At 37.4% G+C, this 15,793-nt stretch overlaps 1 long non-coding RNA gene across 3 annotated transcripts in view; it reads right to left on the minus strand.

Moving 5' to 3' along the window:
• Window positions 1-15,793, minus strand: part of LOC109275062 (uncharacterized) — a 342,535-nt gene that overhangs the window by 68,955 nt on the left and 257,787 nt on the right. For all 3 annotated transcript variants that reach the window (XR_008423841.1, XR_002083959.2, XR_002083958.2), the window contains exons 5-6: window positions 7,062-7,131; window positions 6,643-6,750 (exon numbers count right to left, since the gene is read on the minus strand). This is a non-coding gene — a long non-coding RNA (uncharacterized LOC109275062). The remainder of the gene's footprint in view (window positions 1-6,642; window positions 6,751-7,061; window positions 7,132-15,793) is intronic.

Below are 15,793 nucleotides of genomic sequence, written 5' to 3' on the forward strand. Positions count from 1 at the left end.
TCTTGCTGCATGCACCCAGTCACTACCTGTCTCATTCCATCAGCTTCTTTTATCTTCCTGAGATATCCTTTTTCCAGAGAAGTATCAGAAAAGTCCCACTCTGGGGTAATCAAGACTCATTGATGCTTACTCTTCTGAGAGATAGTATTCTCTTTCATCTTACGTGCTGTCGTTGCTAGCCGTTAGCTAGGAGTGGAAATCACCTTGTGCAGGCTTCCTCTGAATAAGCATGTTTCTGGCTCCTGGTCGTTCAGTGTTATTTGTCTGTCTTCTTGGCCTCCCTGCTCTCCCTGGAACTGTGTTAGTCCCTCTGGTCCACTGTGTTGGTAGCTTTAGTATGTGTCACACCCCACTGCCCGGGATGGTGTTGGCAGATAGCTTCTGATTTTAGAATCTGATAAATGACAGTGTGTTTACCTAGACAGTCATCAAGTTTGGAGGAGCAATGACAAATCATCTCAATTGACACGGTCCAGTTCAAACTCCACCTCTTCCAACTCTGGCCTCATTGAACATTGAAATGTGGATGGTTTATTTCCTGCCCTATTCATTTGCCTGCCTCTACTTTCTGACTCTTATTTTTCACCGCTATGCATTAATAATAATAATAATAATTATTGAGATTGAGATTTAAGGTTAATCACCCCAGGAGCTGAAATTTTGCATTCTGATTGCCTACTCACCCATGGCTACTCTTAGATCTACTTGTAGAAATCTTGAAGTCGGAATTAGCCTCAATTGTGGCTTTTTCTCTGGTGCCATTGGAATTGATGAAAGGGAGCCCATTGAGCAAAACAATGCAGCAAGTACATCTCCTTTTGCCTGTTAAAAATACTTAAAACATTCTCTAACCCTCTGGATTTTGGAACTCCCTAGATCCCTTTCCCCCAACACACCACACAGGCACACACATACACATATCTTGGGCCCCCTTCTCTCTTCTAAAAGTTCCCCATACCCACACCTGTGTGCCTCTTATATTGTCTTGTCTCTACCCAGGCAAACTCTAACCACTTTTAGATTGATTACTGTGGTCTTTGGTCTTATGCATTTTTGTACCCTAGGTACCTATCTCAACAGCAGAATCATGGTAGGCATAAAATATTCTAGGAGAAAGGAAGAGAGGGAGGAACTAAATCAATCTAGGGTATGTTTAAGATCTAATTATGCAAGTAAATGTGCACAAGTAATTTAATGTTTCTAAACCTCAGTTTTCTCATCTGTAAAAGGGAAATATAATAATGCCTTTAGAATATTTATTTTCTATTGTATAAAACTCTGTATAAAATCTAAAATGAGAATTATTCTTAAATCAGAAAACAATGGGTTTTCATCCCAAACAGGCTAACCTTCCTAGAAGTAAGTATTAAATATCCGTTTGTGTTAAAAGCAATCCGTTTTGCTTTAAAGGTTCATACTGTGGGATGCATGATGCACAATGAAATTCCATTTCATTCTCACCCTTACCCCTCAAGCACTTTATCTTAGCTGTAGATTTTTATTTATATAATAAATGTTTGCATCTATGTTCACCATGACAGCCTGAGTTTTCTCAACTATTCGTTCAGGTTCACTTCAAATACATCTAGATATTTTGTGGGTGAAGTAATTGCACTGACATTATAAAGTAAAATCTCCCAGAAAGAGACTGTTTAGACTTGTGTATGTGACCTATTTGTTGAATTCTCCTGGAAGGCTTTATGCCAGGAAGAAGAATTTTTTTCTCCCTACAGATTAAATCAAATATATGTTGCCAACACATAGACACAGAGCCACCATCCAGTAGGTTGACTCACTTGAATTTATAGTTATCATAAAGTCATTTGGAAAAACAAACTCAAGCTGTTAACCAGTGAGAACTAATCCCAAATTCAAAATCCAGTTCGTGAATGGGGCTACACCACTGTGGCCGTGAACATTTGATCATGTACATGTTCCCCTGAAGGCTCCGAATGACAAGCCTGATGGAAAGGAAGGGGGAACACTGGGCCTACAACACTGCTCACCAAATGTGCTGACTAAAGAGAATGAGCGATTCCGTCTGGGACCCAGAGTCTTTGGCAGCTCTCAGGGTAGTTTCTGCCTTTGGTGGCAAAACAAAGTTTGGGCTTTTTTTTTTTCTTTCATTGTTTTTTGAAAGGAGAGGAGTATAATCATTTTTTAACATTGGCTCCTTTGTGTTAAAGACAGTCTGTTAGCACACATTTTCAGATTTACTTCAGAAAAGAAACGAAATAGAAGTGTGGATGCATGTTAATTACCCAAAAACATGGTGCACCAGATGGCCACTGAGGTCTGCTTCAGTCTAGTAGGTAAATAATGCTTCGCAATCCCTTTGTCCCTCTGAAAACCAAATTTTCAATTATTTTCCTTCCTATTTCTGCTAATGTAGGAAGTAACCAAGGGCAACAGAAAGCTCCATTTACGAGTGGACCAGAGGGGGTGAACACCAACATTTTTCTTCCTTTTGCTAAATTATGCAGAATTATTGGGTCCAGAAGAAGTCAAGGAAAATGCCCCAAAGCACAGAATCAGGCCTTCAGTCAAAGCACAAACACCAGAAAAAACAAGCTTGTTTTTTCAAAGCATATGTAATGTTTCAGACCTTGTCTACCTTATTGATATAGGTGTAACGATTTTGACATCAAGATTCCCCTCACTAGGCTGTGTAATGAGCCTTCTTCTCTGACTTACAGGAGATTTTTAAATCAATTAGGTCACTATATACTGTCATGGTCCATTCTAAAAAAAACAAAACTTACACTTGTAAAATGTCTTTCTGCTGAGTTGGGTATACACAATAAATTCTGCATGACATTTCAAATACTACATTTCACCTCAGTATAGTTTGAAATACTACATTTCACCTCAGTGTGTTCCATGGTTGGAAGCATTAACTTCCATAACATGTCTGTAACTTAAGGGGCAGAGTAGTATGTTTGAGATAGTGGACTTTGCTCCTTCCCTCTCTTGTGGTCCCCTTCCTTTTCCCTCACTAAGAAGGTAACCGGCTATGCATCTGGCGCTCCAAATGATAGATGTGACCAGTGGGAGAGCAGAAATAATCTGCAAGAAAACCTAGTGGCTCAGCGTATAGACCAAATATCTGGTAGAAGCTGGGAAGAAAGATCTAGGGAAAGAGTCCCATATCCTGGCACACATGCAATTAGGGAGACATCAGACAAGATGGCACCATGTACGTAAGAACCACGACCTGCCAGTGGGACTAATGATGATGGATGACTCAGGGAGGGCCAGGCCAGAGAATGGACAATACAGCCACTTCCTGCACAGTGAAAGACAAGTTCCCTTCCAGAACAAGCTTTGACATCATTTATGATTCCTACATTTACATAAAACTCTGGAGAAAGAATCAGGTAGAGGTAGAAGAGAGACCTTCAAATTGATGGAGGTTATTTCTACCCTACTTGGCAGAATTGGTCTCAAAATAAAAATCAGACTGAGCTTGAAGGAAATAAAAACTTAATTTTGTGTAAATAAGTTTGCTGATTGAGGGTCATGCCTTTAACTTTTATAAAGCCAATCATGAAGTTGGGGGAAGGCGAATAAGGAAAACAGAAAGACATATCCTAAATGAACTCAGGACAAATGAAGATAAGCAAACCAACAACCCTACTGAGAGAATTCTCATGATTCAGAGAACTGGCCATGCTACACATGACAGCTTCCCGTACGCCAAGAGCTTTGCCTACCTTAACCGATCCGCTCCTCCTAAAGCTCTGTGAGGATGGCAGGACTATTAATCTCCAAGCCACAGATTAGAAAAGTCATGGTCATAGAAGTCAATAACTTGCCTGGAATTCAGAACTGGCCTAGTAGGAAGTTAAGAGTGCCAAACACTGCATCAAACTCTGTGCTATATTGCACCCTTGATGCAACAAACAGATGCAAAGTAGGAGGGGTGATTTAAAGTACCCTCCTCTTCCTTCCTCATCTGCCTTGGCTCAGAATCCAAGCTCAATCAAGAGCTAGGACCCAACCCCTTCAGAATGCCATCTGAAACTACAGATTCATCACAACCCATTTACTTCTTTCATTTCCACTCTCTCCAGGGTGTGATTAGGGCTAATTACTTTACTCCCCAGTAAAACTAGCATGTTTCAGGGTCTTACAGTAAAACGCTATGCAAGTAAAAAACAGGGCATAGAATTAAACACATCTCTCCCTTTGGAAATTTTCCACTTATCTGAAATGAAGTGATCAGACAATCCTCATTTTTTCCAAATATAAAAGTGTCAGTTTTTATAAAAAAGAAAATGGGAATGAGGGATGGGTATCTATGGGATTGTAATTCAAGAAAATAAAAGAATTTTTCTTAAAAAAAATTAAAGGTTATTCGTTGGCCAGAACCATGAATGAACAGAACAAATGAGTGAAATTTCCTTTCTTTGTACTTTTTTGCTTTCCTCTCTGACATAGTGATTTTTTTTGTATTTTATAGAAATTAACCAAGTTTGAAGTAGCACCTCCCTGAAGATGGAGAATCTCATAAGACATAATGGATTCAACCTCCAAGTGACCAACTGACTGGCTCCATTTCCAGAATAGAAGCCAAGTTTTGCTTTAATATAAAGAACCAGATAGTTTCTCAACAAAGGTTTCTGCCTGGTAATCCAAAAAGCCTTCTCCAGTCTCTGGTTTAGTTTACCCAAAGCACACTTTGTTGTTTTCCCCCTCATTATAGCTTGCATCAACATGCCATATCACTTGAGTCTTCCTGCAAATGCAAGCTCACCTTACCGACATGGGCAGAGTTTTCCTCCTCCTATGCTGCCTGCCCCATTCTAAAGTTCCTTTGCTGATTCATTCTCCTCTCCTTGATCTTTAGCAGTTGGGATTGCTCAAAGTTCAACATTTGGCCCTCTTTTACTCAACATTTTCTCTCCAGATGATTTCCTCAACTCGTTACTTGGGTTACTGTCAGAACAGCAGGGACTACTAAAGTTATAACTCTCTAGATCAGACCTCTCTCTGATCTCTAAGTCCCTATGTCTACAGACCACTAACATTCATGGATTGCTCACCAAGTGTTATGCCAAGTGCTGTACATGCATATTTTTAATTTAGTCTTTTATACATTTTCATATTTTACTATTTGCTTTGTTTCTAAGTATACGTGTAACATACACATTCCTATAAAACTTTAAGGGATTAAAAAAAAAGATGACGAGTCATCTCAGCTCACCTACAATTCCGCTTCCTATACCACCTCATCTCATGCCCACACCATCAAGTATGACCTCTCAATCTTCACAACAACTCAGTAGAGGTAGTGTGACTGTTATCTCCTTTTACAAGATGAAGAAAGTGAGGCATAAGAAGATTTAAAAACTTGTCCAAGGTCTCTTGGATAGTAAGTGGCAGAAGATGGATTACACATTCAGATTCATCTTACTCCAACACCTGCACTATTTCTTTTATTTTTAATTGTTTTTTAATGTTTATTTATTTTTTAGAGAAAGACAGACAGAGTGTGAGTAGGGAAGGGGCAGAGAGAGAGGGAGACACAGAACTCGAAGCAGGCTCCAGGCTCTGAGTTGTCAGCAAAGAGCCCAACGCAGGGCTCGAAATCACGAACTGCAAGATCATGACCTGAGCCAAAGTCGGACGCTTAACTGACTGAGCCACCCAGGTGCCCTCCACTATTTCATTTTTATTCTGTTACTTCACCCGGGCATCTCTCAGAAGGCATCCCAAATTCAATTGTCCAAACTTGAACTCACAATGTTTCTGCCTTGTACCCACTCACCAAGCCTAGTCCTTCTGGTGGGTCTTAATGCTAGCAAATGACACACCAAATACCCATGTGTTCACTGAGATAACCTGAGGTTATCCTTAACACCCCTTCCTCCTTCCTAATCCACAACTAATCGGTCACCAAACTTTGCTGAGGTGGTTCCTAAATCTCTCTCGGATGTGTGAGATTCTATCACCACCTCTTGACTAAATCTGCTTCCAGACTTGACATCTTTTAAATCAACCTGCACACAATCACCAAATGGACCTTCAAAGAATGCTCACATTGGGGCATGCCCCTCCCCTCTTTAAAGTCTTTGGTTTTCCTATTGCTTTTAGAATCAAGTGAAATATCATTAGTATGGCTTCCAAGGCCCTCTTCAGTCCAACCTCTGCCTCCTTTCCTAAAGCTGTCTCTACCCCAGTCACACTGATCTTCTCTTAGTTCCTCAAATAAGTCATCCCCCTTTCACCCACAGAATCTTCACACAAGCTCTTCCCTCTATTTGGAGTTCTGTTCCCCTCCTTCTTAACCAACAGTAGTCTTTTCAGTATACAAGCCTCAAGTTGCCCGGGTGAGCCTCTCCTGCCCTCTTTATGTATTTCTTGTACTACTCTACTATATTCTCATACCATTTGGTACTTGCTTTCATCACTAAAGAGTTACTATACTGATGTATACATGTTTTCTCTACCACACAATAAGCTACAGGAGGGTAAGGACAGTGTCTGTCTCACTTATACCTGTGCCTGGAACATAGAAGGCTTGTAGCAACTTATGACATGAAACTTGGTATGACGTTTAGGGAGTAGCCTACTTCATTGGCTTTCAAGTCTCCATTCCTGGAATATTGGGACAGTGGCACAAGTTTAGAAAAACATTACCTCTTTTAGGCAAGTTGGATTCACTGCTAGCAAGGTGGCTTCTGGTAAGAGTATTCAGAAACAGTTCAAACAGTTCAAGGAGTTAGAGATGTTCTCCGATGGATGTCCCTAGGGAACAGAAAGAGGGCACTTGAAATCTTGGCCTTCTCCTTTCCCTCTCCTCTCAACCCAAGAATCGTCAGAAGAAGTCTAAACATTACTGGGAAATCTTTTGCAAACTCGCTTCTCTGTTTATTTCCAAATAGTACTGTTTTAATTGATTCAAGTTTGCGGGACAGGATTCTAATTTCAAGACAACTCCCCAAACAATTCGCCACAGAACAGAACATTGGAATTATGGTAGGTATAATGAAAATGCCACTGCATTCTAACATTATCTCATCCTCCATTGCTCCCACCCACAATTGGTTTTTTCGTACCAACAAAGACACAGCTGTATGAGCAGCAGGCTTCCATCTGTGGTCTCTTTTGCACTTGCACCATGCAGATCTGGAAAAGCAAAAAACGTTCTTTACTTGATTTTACGTTTTCCATCATTTTGCATGTGCAGAAAGAAAGAAAGAAAGAGCTGAAAGATCCTAGATCCTTGGGGGCTTTCCCTAAAACTGGCATTTCCAAGAAGTTCCATAGTCATTAGTTATATTTCTTTGGTCTTTCTAAATAATGTCATTGTCAAGAGTACAGAAGCAAGTGGGGAGGGATGAAAGACAGAAGGAGGACCATCTTTGTCCCATCACCTGGTAATGAACCGCAAATGTTCAGGGAAACTGCATCATTATGCGAAAAAATAAAAATGATAAGGCACCTCCTGTTTTAGAACAGTTGTCAACTTCTTTATTCCCATTATTTCCTTCACTCCCCATCATTGGACTGCCATCAAATATTCATCAAGCAGGTTTACTTGTCACAGGTCATCTCAGCAGACTTTAAAGCCTGCAGGACAGAAAACGTCCTGGAAGTTGTAGTGTTCTCTGATCACTTAGCTACTGCTTTTATCAGCTCTCTAGATGTTTGTTCTGTGCAGTTTTTCAGGCCACTGCTGCCACCGACTCCATATTTGTTAACATGCTTTTAGTGAATCAACTCGCAGTCAATCAACTGGCAACCCCCATTCATTCTTCAATACTCAGTTCAAGTGTCACGTCTTCAGAAAGTTCCCTCATTTCTACAGTACGAGTTAAGAATTAAAATAGCCATTCTATTTTTTTCTCTTATTGTTACAGGTACATATCAATCATACCTCTGGTTACAATGCTCTAATTTACATCCATGTCTAGATCCTTAATTCACTGATTCTACTATTTCCTACTTTTGCTTATGTCTCTAGAGTCTAAAATATGAATGAGTGAATGGAAGAATGAATGAATGCAATTCACAGTTTGATTTTTATTAATTTCTTAACGGTACAGCAAAATGCACCAAATAAGCAAAAACTCTACGAAGTACAGTATGCCATCCATTGTCCAGCATACTCCCTATAATACATGAACAGGAAGGTTTTTTCTGAAGAAACCAAAGACAAAACTGAACTCAAATTCTCATTTCTGTCTTCTCTCTGATCATTTTTTTACCATTTTAAAATACAAAGAATAACGGGGTGCCTGGGTGGCTCACTCACTTGGGCATCTGACATCGGCTCAGGTCATGACCTCACGGTTCGCGAGTTCAAGCCCCGCGTCGGGCTCTGGGCTCACAGAGCCTGCTTTGGATTCTGTGTGTGTGTGTCTCTCTCTCTCTGCCCCTCGCCACTCATATCCTGTATCTCTCCCCTTCAGATATAAACATTAAAAAAAGTTTAAAAAATACAAAGAATAAGAAACCAACGCTAATTGCGTAACTATCCAGCTTACTTTACCTTGCCAAACTTTAATTTGCTCAACTAAAGCTTGTAGGGATGGTGTGTGGATTCACTGGGGTCATGCACAGCACATCTAACAGCCCCTATTATAGCGCCTGACAGACAGTGAGTGGTAAATAGTACTCAACTGTCATTTTTATGAATATCAGGAACTTAGCGTCACATTTTGATTTTCCCCTATTCTCCCCATACCCCTGCTCATACAAAGCTGTTAGCCATAAAGGACTGATCAAAAGACAGGAAATGAGAGGGAAAATGTAAAATCAAAATGGCCTAAAACCCAGAAAATACATCTTTGAAGAGTAACAATATATTTTATTAATATCAGATCCACAGGCAATCTATCTAAAGGAATTTTCACTACCCACGTGTCACTTCATCTTTGATAACTAATGCTTTGACATATCTTTTGGCTCAAAAGACTTATCACCTTGTAAAGTATGATATGTGTTTACTGGGACAGCTGCCACAAAAGCAGTTCTGCAAATAAACTTTGTTTAACTTGCTGCTTTCAGACATTAGGGAATGATCTTTAATATACATATGTAAAAGACATACATATTATATATATGTATATATAATATGTACATGTATATATATATATCAAAGGCACTAAAGCCTTGGTTTCATAACTATAGTAGTCTAGTTAAAATTAATAGACAAAAGACTATAATATATCAAAGAGTAACCATATCTATATCAGCTTTTGTATCAATGACTCAAAATGATTCTCTTTCTTTTTTCTTTGCCTTACAATAAAAAATAATATACCCGACATCAATTACAGGCCAAATTTTAAACTTAAAAACAAAACAAATGTATTCCTAATATTTTCATCATGTATACCAAGATCTCTCATTTGCTACCCACGTAGGCATAATCAATAAGTCAATCAACAAACATACTGAGGACCTGGAAGGCACCAGTTTGCTGTTACCTGAAGATTTGTAGGTAAATAAAACACCCTACTTTCAAGAAACTTATGTTCTCGTGGATAACACAGACTAAGAAATTAAAATTTTCATACTTTGTAACAAGTATCATTGTAAAGTTAATGATATGGTGCTTGTGGATCCCAGATGAGACAGAGAACCATGAAAGGCTTCCTGAAAGAAGAGGCATAAGTTCAATTTTAAAGCATGAACAGGAAACATTAGTCACTCAAGGAGGAAAGAAGTAACCAGGGGGAGGGACTGTTTGTGCAAAGGTGTGAATGCCAACAGTATAACTTGACCAGTGAGCTACAAATAGATCATTATAGTGCCGTATGGAGTAATCCAGAGACCATGGAGAGGAGACAGGGCTTGGAAAATAGCTTAAGATCTTGAAGGGTCTTGCATGTAAGGAACTTAAGCATTCCCATTCATTGGTTGCTTGAATCATTCATTTACTGCAAGTGGGAGAGGGACAGACAGAGAGGCAGAGAGAGAGAATCCCAAGCAGGCTCCGCACTGTCAACATGGAGACTGACATAGAGCTCGAACCCATGAACCGTGAGATCGTGACCTCAGCCGAATCGAGAGTTGGATGCTTAACCAACTGAGCCACCCAGGAGCCACTTAAACAGTTTCTTGACAGCTACTGACAGCCATTTATGAATAAATAAGAAAGTGACAAAACCAGATCTGCATCTCAGTAGATCACTCTGGCTGACTTGTACAGATTGGATCATATGCAGAGAAATATCAAACTCTGTCACCCATGGTAAATGCTCTTACATAACAACCTAGTGCCCTTGAAACACAGAAGCAGAATTAAGAATAACTTCACAAAACAAAATAGAGTTGTACAGCATGTGATACGCTGATATTTTCTATTGTTTAATTGTTTAAAATTCTGGCCTTGGCCTACCAAACTGATTTCACAACCCTCGAATGGGATGTGACCCAAACTTTGAAAAACCCTTGATAAGAAGAAATAAACCAGAGTCGGGAAGATCAGACAGGAGGTTACCGTAGTAATTCAAGCAGTAAAAGACGTGGACTTAACTAAGGCAACACAATGAAAGGATGTGGTAACTTCTGCCTTATTAATAAAGCTCTATTTGTTTCTCTTGCTATAACCTAGTGAAGTAACTTGGCAGCATGAGTGCACTCCTGAGATAGTCATCATCTGAGTGTCTGCCATGTTTCACACTGTGCAAAGAGCTTTACACATATATTGACTCTGATTTTGATCGCCACACTGCAGGGTGGATACTGCTGTCTCCATTTTACAGACAACCATACCAAAAGCCCAGGGAAACTGGGTAGCTCGTTCAAAGTCACACAGACATAGATTAAATTAGTAGATAGCCAATATTTCTAGTGCCAGTTTATTCATACTCACTACCATACAACAGTCTGATGAATGAAAATATTTCAGTACCTCCTGATGACTATTTAGATTATTTCCAGCTTTTTGCTCTTCTAAACAATGCTACCGTATATATAATATTGGGCCTATGTTACTGTGAAGCGAATTCCTGGATCATAAGATGGGATTGTGTTATAGAGCTATTTTATTTGTATTAGGAAGTCTCCATCAATTCCATTTTATTGAGGGTTTTGAACATGAGTAGTTGGATTTTTCCCTAGGAATTTTCTGCATCTGTGGAAATGATCATATGATTTTGCAATGCATTTCCACTAGTATGACAGGTTTTAATGTTTTTTATTCTAATATTAAACCATCTTTGCAAAACCCTACCTGCTCATATTTCTTTTTTAGTGTACCAATGGAATCTGGAAAACCTTTGATAAGAAGAAACAGGCAAGAATCAGGAAGATCAGACAGGAGGTTACAAGCAGGAGGCCATGTGGACTTAACCAAGGCAACATAATGAAAAAGATCTGGTAACATAATGACAAGTATTAATACACTAATATACATTTAGTTGAGACCTCTGTATCAATATTTATAAGTAAGATTAGTCTGTTGTTTCTTTTCTGGTACAATCTTGCAAGTACTTTTTAAAATATGATACCCACTTCATAAGAGTAAACTTGAATTTTTTCTTCCTTTGTAGAGCACAAAATCTCCCAAATAATTAAGGAGCCTAATAGTCATGTCATCATAAAAGTCTTAGTTGAATTCTTGCATGAGACCATTGGAAGATGGTATCTTTTGTAGGGGTGGACTTAGGTACTTTCTATTTTGGTCATTTTCATTTAGTCTAAAATGTATCCCTTAGTTTAGGATTTCAAAGTATTTGTACAAAGTTGTGTAGTCTCTTAAAATATTTAAAAATTTTCTCTTTTTAGGCTGATTTATCTTTTTGGCTTCCTGATTGTGTACAAATTATACTTTATCCCCTTTTTCTTGATCAGGTTAGCTAGTGACATCATTTTTTTTTTTAAAAGACACAGCTTTTGGTTTTAAGGTATTTTTGTTTGCTCACATTTTAATTATACTGTTAATTTCTTTTGATTATTTTGGTTTATTTGTTTTAGTTTTTAACTTTTTAAATTTGATTTTTAAATTCTTTATTTCCCAATTTTTGGTCTTATGGATATAGGATTTAATGGAATGTTTCCAAGTGTGAGAATGTTTTGTGGGGTTTTTTTTGAAATTAATTTTAGTTTAATTTTAGTTTAATTGCATTATAGAAAGAAAATGCTCCTGTACCATATCTAATACTTGGGATTAATGGATTTTTCTATGGCCTACATTAGGGTCAATTTTTGACTGTTCCTTATACATATATAAATACATAAAAATACACCAAAAAATATATATGTATATGTGTGTGTGTGTGTGTGTGTGTGTGTGTGTATATATATATACACCTTATATATGTATATATATATATATATATACACACCTTATATATGTATATATATATATATATATATATTTGTTATATATTTTTTGATTAGGTAGCTATATCTGATCTATTTAATTGCGCAGAAAGATATATATGCAAACATACGTTCCTACATGCAGTTCCTCACGTAGGAACCCTTAATAATATTACAGTTAGTTAGCAAACTATAGACTGGCCCAACCTGTTTGTGTGAATAAAGTTTTAGTGGAAAATAGCTACACCTATTCATTTAAGTATAGTCTCTGGCTGTTTTTGTACTATATCAGAATTGAGTCCTTACAACAGGGACAGTATGGTCCACAAATTCCAAAATACTTACTGTTTGGTCTCTTAAAGAAAATATTTGCTGGCTTGGTTCTATATCATCATTAATTTTCAGTCTAATTCATCTGTTTTGGATTTTAAACATTATTAAAATTTTTTTATATTATTAACCTTTTGTCTATTTCCCATTCAATCTCCTATTGTATAAAAGATGCTTCTGTGATTGTGCAAATACAGGTAATTTTTTATTTTCATTGTGAATTTTAGCCTTAAGTTTTATAAAGTACATTTATGTCTTTTTATTTTCATGTTTGTTTTGTTTGTTTTTCTATGGTCTTCATACAGCAATTCTTTTCAAGTTTTTATTTAAATTCTAGTTAGTTAATAAAAAGTACAATATTAGTTTCAGGTGCAGAACCTAGTGTAGCTACAACACCCAGTGCTTATCACAAGTGCCCTCCTTAAGACCCATTGCTCATTTAACCCATCCTCCCCGGCCCACTTCCCCTCCAGCAACCCTCAGTTTGTTGTCTATAGTTAAAATCTGTTTTCTAGTTTGCCTTTTTATGCCCCCCCCCCCCATATTAATCTGTTTTGTTTCTCAAAGTCCACATATGAGTGAAATCATATGGTATTTGTCTTTCTCTGACTTATTTCACTGAGCATAATACACTCTAGCTCCACCCACATCATTGCAAATGGTAAGATTTTACTCTTTTTGATGGCGGAGTAATATTCATATATCCATTATACATGTGTGTGTGTATATATATATGTCACACCTTTATCCATTCATCAGTCATTGGACATTTGGGCTCTTTTCATAATATGGATATTGTTGACAGTGCTGCTATAACCATTGGGGTGCATGTATCCCTTCAAATCAGTATTTTTTACCCTTTGGGTAAATACCTAGCAGTTCAATTGCTGATAGGAGTTTTATTATTATTGAGAAACCTCCATACTGTCCTCCAGAGCGGCCACACCAGTTTGCATTCCCACCAACAGCAGTTCCCTTCTCCGCATCCTCGCCAACACCTGTTTTTTGTGTTGTTGATTTTAGCTATTCTGATAGGTGTGAGGTGATATCTCATTGTGGTTTTTATTTGTATTTCCCTAATGTTGAGCGATGTTGAGTGATGTTGAGCATGTGTCTGTTATAGCCGTCTTTGTGTCTTCTTGGGAAAAAGGTCTATTATCTTCTGCCCATTTTTGAACTGGATTGTTTTTGGAGTGTTGCGTTTTATAAGTTCTTTACATATTTTGGATACCAACCCTTTAGCAGATATGTCATTTTCAAATATCTTCTTTCATTCTCAAGGTTGCCTTTTAGTTTTGTTGATTCCTTCCTTCATTGTGTAGAAACTTTTTATCTTGATCAAGTCCCAATAGTTCATTTTTGCATTTGTTTCCCTTCCCTCAGGAGACCTATCTAGAAAAAACTTGCTACAACCTATGTCAAAAGAGGATTTTGATGGTTTCCTATCCAACAGTTAGATCTTTCATACATTTTGAATTTATTTTTGTGTATTGTGTAAGAAAGAAATATGTCTTATTTTTTTTCCAATTTAAATTCTACCTTATCAGATACCAATATTTTGACCACTGCTCTATTCTCTTGATAAGTCCTTGACAATTATTTTAATTTCAACTATTCTGAATCTCTTTCATTTGGGTCTGTCTCATATATAATGTAGTTTTGGATGTTGCTTTGTTCACCAATCAGAAAATGTTTAATAGGTCAATTAATCTCTTTTACTTTTTTGATATGATCCATATTTTGGCTTCAACTCTGCCATACTGTTTTATGTTATATAAAATACTTAGCACCCTCCCTACATTTGGTTATTTTCTATTTGAAAATAGAACAATAGGGGCACCTGGGTGGCTCAGTCCGTTGAGCATCCAACTTTGGCTCGGGTCATGATCTCACAGTTTGTGAGTTCGAGCCCCATGTCAGGCTCTGTGCTGACAGCTCAGAGCCTGGAGTCTGCTTCAGATTCTGTGTCTCCCTCTCTCTGCCCCTCCCCTGCTCATGCTCTGTTTCTCTCTGTCTCAAAAATAAATAAAACATTTTTTAAAAAAAGAAATAAAATAGAACAATATTACAAGATACTATTTTTTTTTCTTTTCCCTGCATCTCCTTGAACATCTAAGTTGAAACAATATTAGCGTACTCCCAATAATAACTATGAAGTAATCAGTAAGCTTCTTAAACTTTTCAAGTTTTTATTCTTCCCTAATATTTTGATAGTTACAACATGTTATCATTTTTAGAGTGTGTAGCTATTAAGCACTATATGTTTTCTTATAAAACTACCATATGGCTTTATCATATATGTAAATATATGTTTAATTCTCATTATCAGTATTATGTCAACTTTTTTGTTCTTTATTACTGCCTAAAGCTCATTCTCTAGTAAATTCCTCAGAAAAAAATACTCCCTGAATTACTGCACATTCATAACTGTGTGCAATAGTTCTATCAGGAAGTCAGTTTAGCTGATTATAAAGTGATTGGCTCAGATTTTCTTTTATTGAGTAAAGACTATTATCTTTTAGCATAAAGCATTACTATCAAGAAGTCTGATGACATCAAATTTTCTTTTCTTGATAAATGTCTTGGTCTTTTTTATTAGTGCTCATTTTTCTCTTTCTTTAAAGTCCAGTAATTTCACTATAGCTGACAGTTCTGCTCATGTTTTAAGTGACATAATTCTAGGCCAAATTTCAAGATAAATGGTGATTTCTTTCAATGTACAGGTGTGTTTTTATTTCAAAACCATTTTCAAGAGTTACAGTTTTTAGTACTTGTTCTTTTCCATTGTTGCAGTTTTCTTATTCAAGGACCCCTAATTATATGTATATTGAACCTTCTTTGCCTATCTTCATCTTGCACTTTTTCTTGAATTCTTGTGTCATCCTAAATTTTGTTTTCTTTTTGCTTGCTATTTACTTTCAGGTGTTATTGGTGCTATTCATTTATTTTCATGTTTATTCTAGACTTTATTTTTCAAATAATTTTCTTCTTTAAATGTTTTAAAATTTATTTACTTAAGAGACAGAGTGAGCAGGGTGGGGCAAAGAGAGAGAGAGAGAGAGAGAGAGAGAGAGAGAGAATCCCAAGCAGACTCGACACTGCCAGCACAGAGCCTGATGTGGCACTTGAACTCATGAACTGTGAGATCATGACCTGAGCTGAAACTGAGTCAGATGCTTAACCA

Source organism: Panthera pardus, unplaced genomic scaffold (genome assembly GCF_024362965.1).
Source record: "Panthera pardus isolate Hobbes unplaced genomic scaffold, ASM2436296v1 HiC_scaffold_2, whole genome shotgun sequence".
NCBI classification, from domain to species: domain Eukaryota; kingdom Metazoa; phylum Chordata; class Mammalia; order Carnivora; family Felidae; genus Panthera; species Panthera pardus.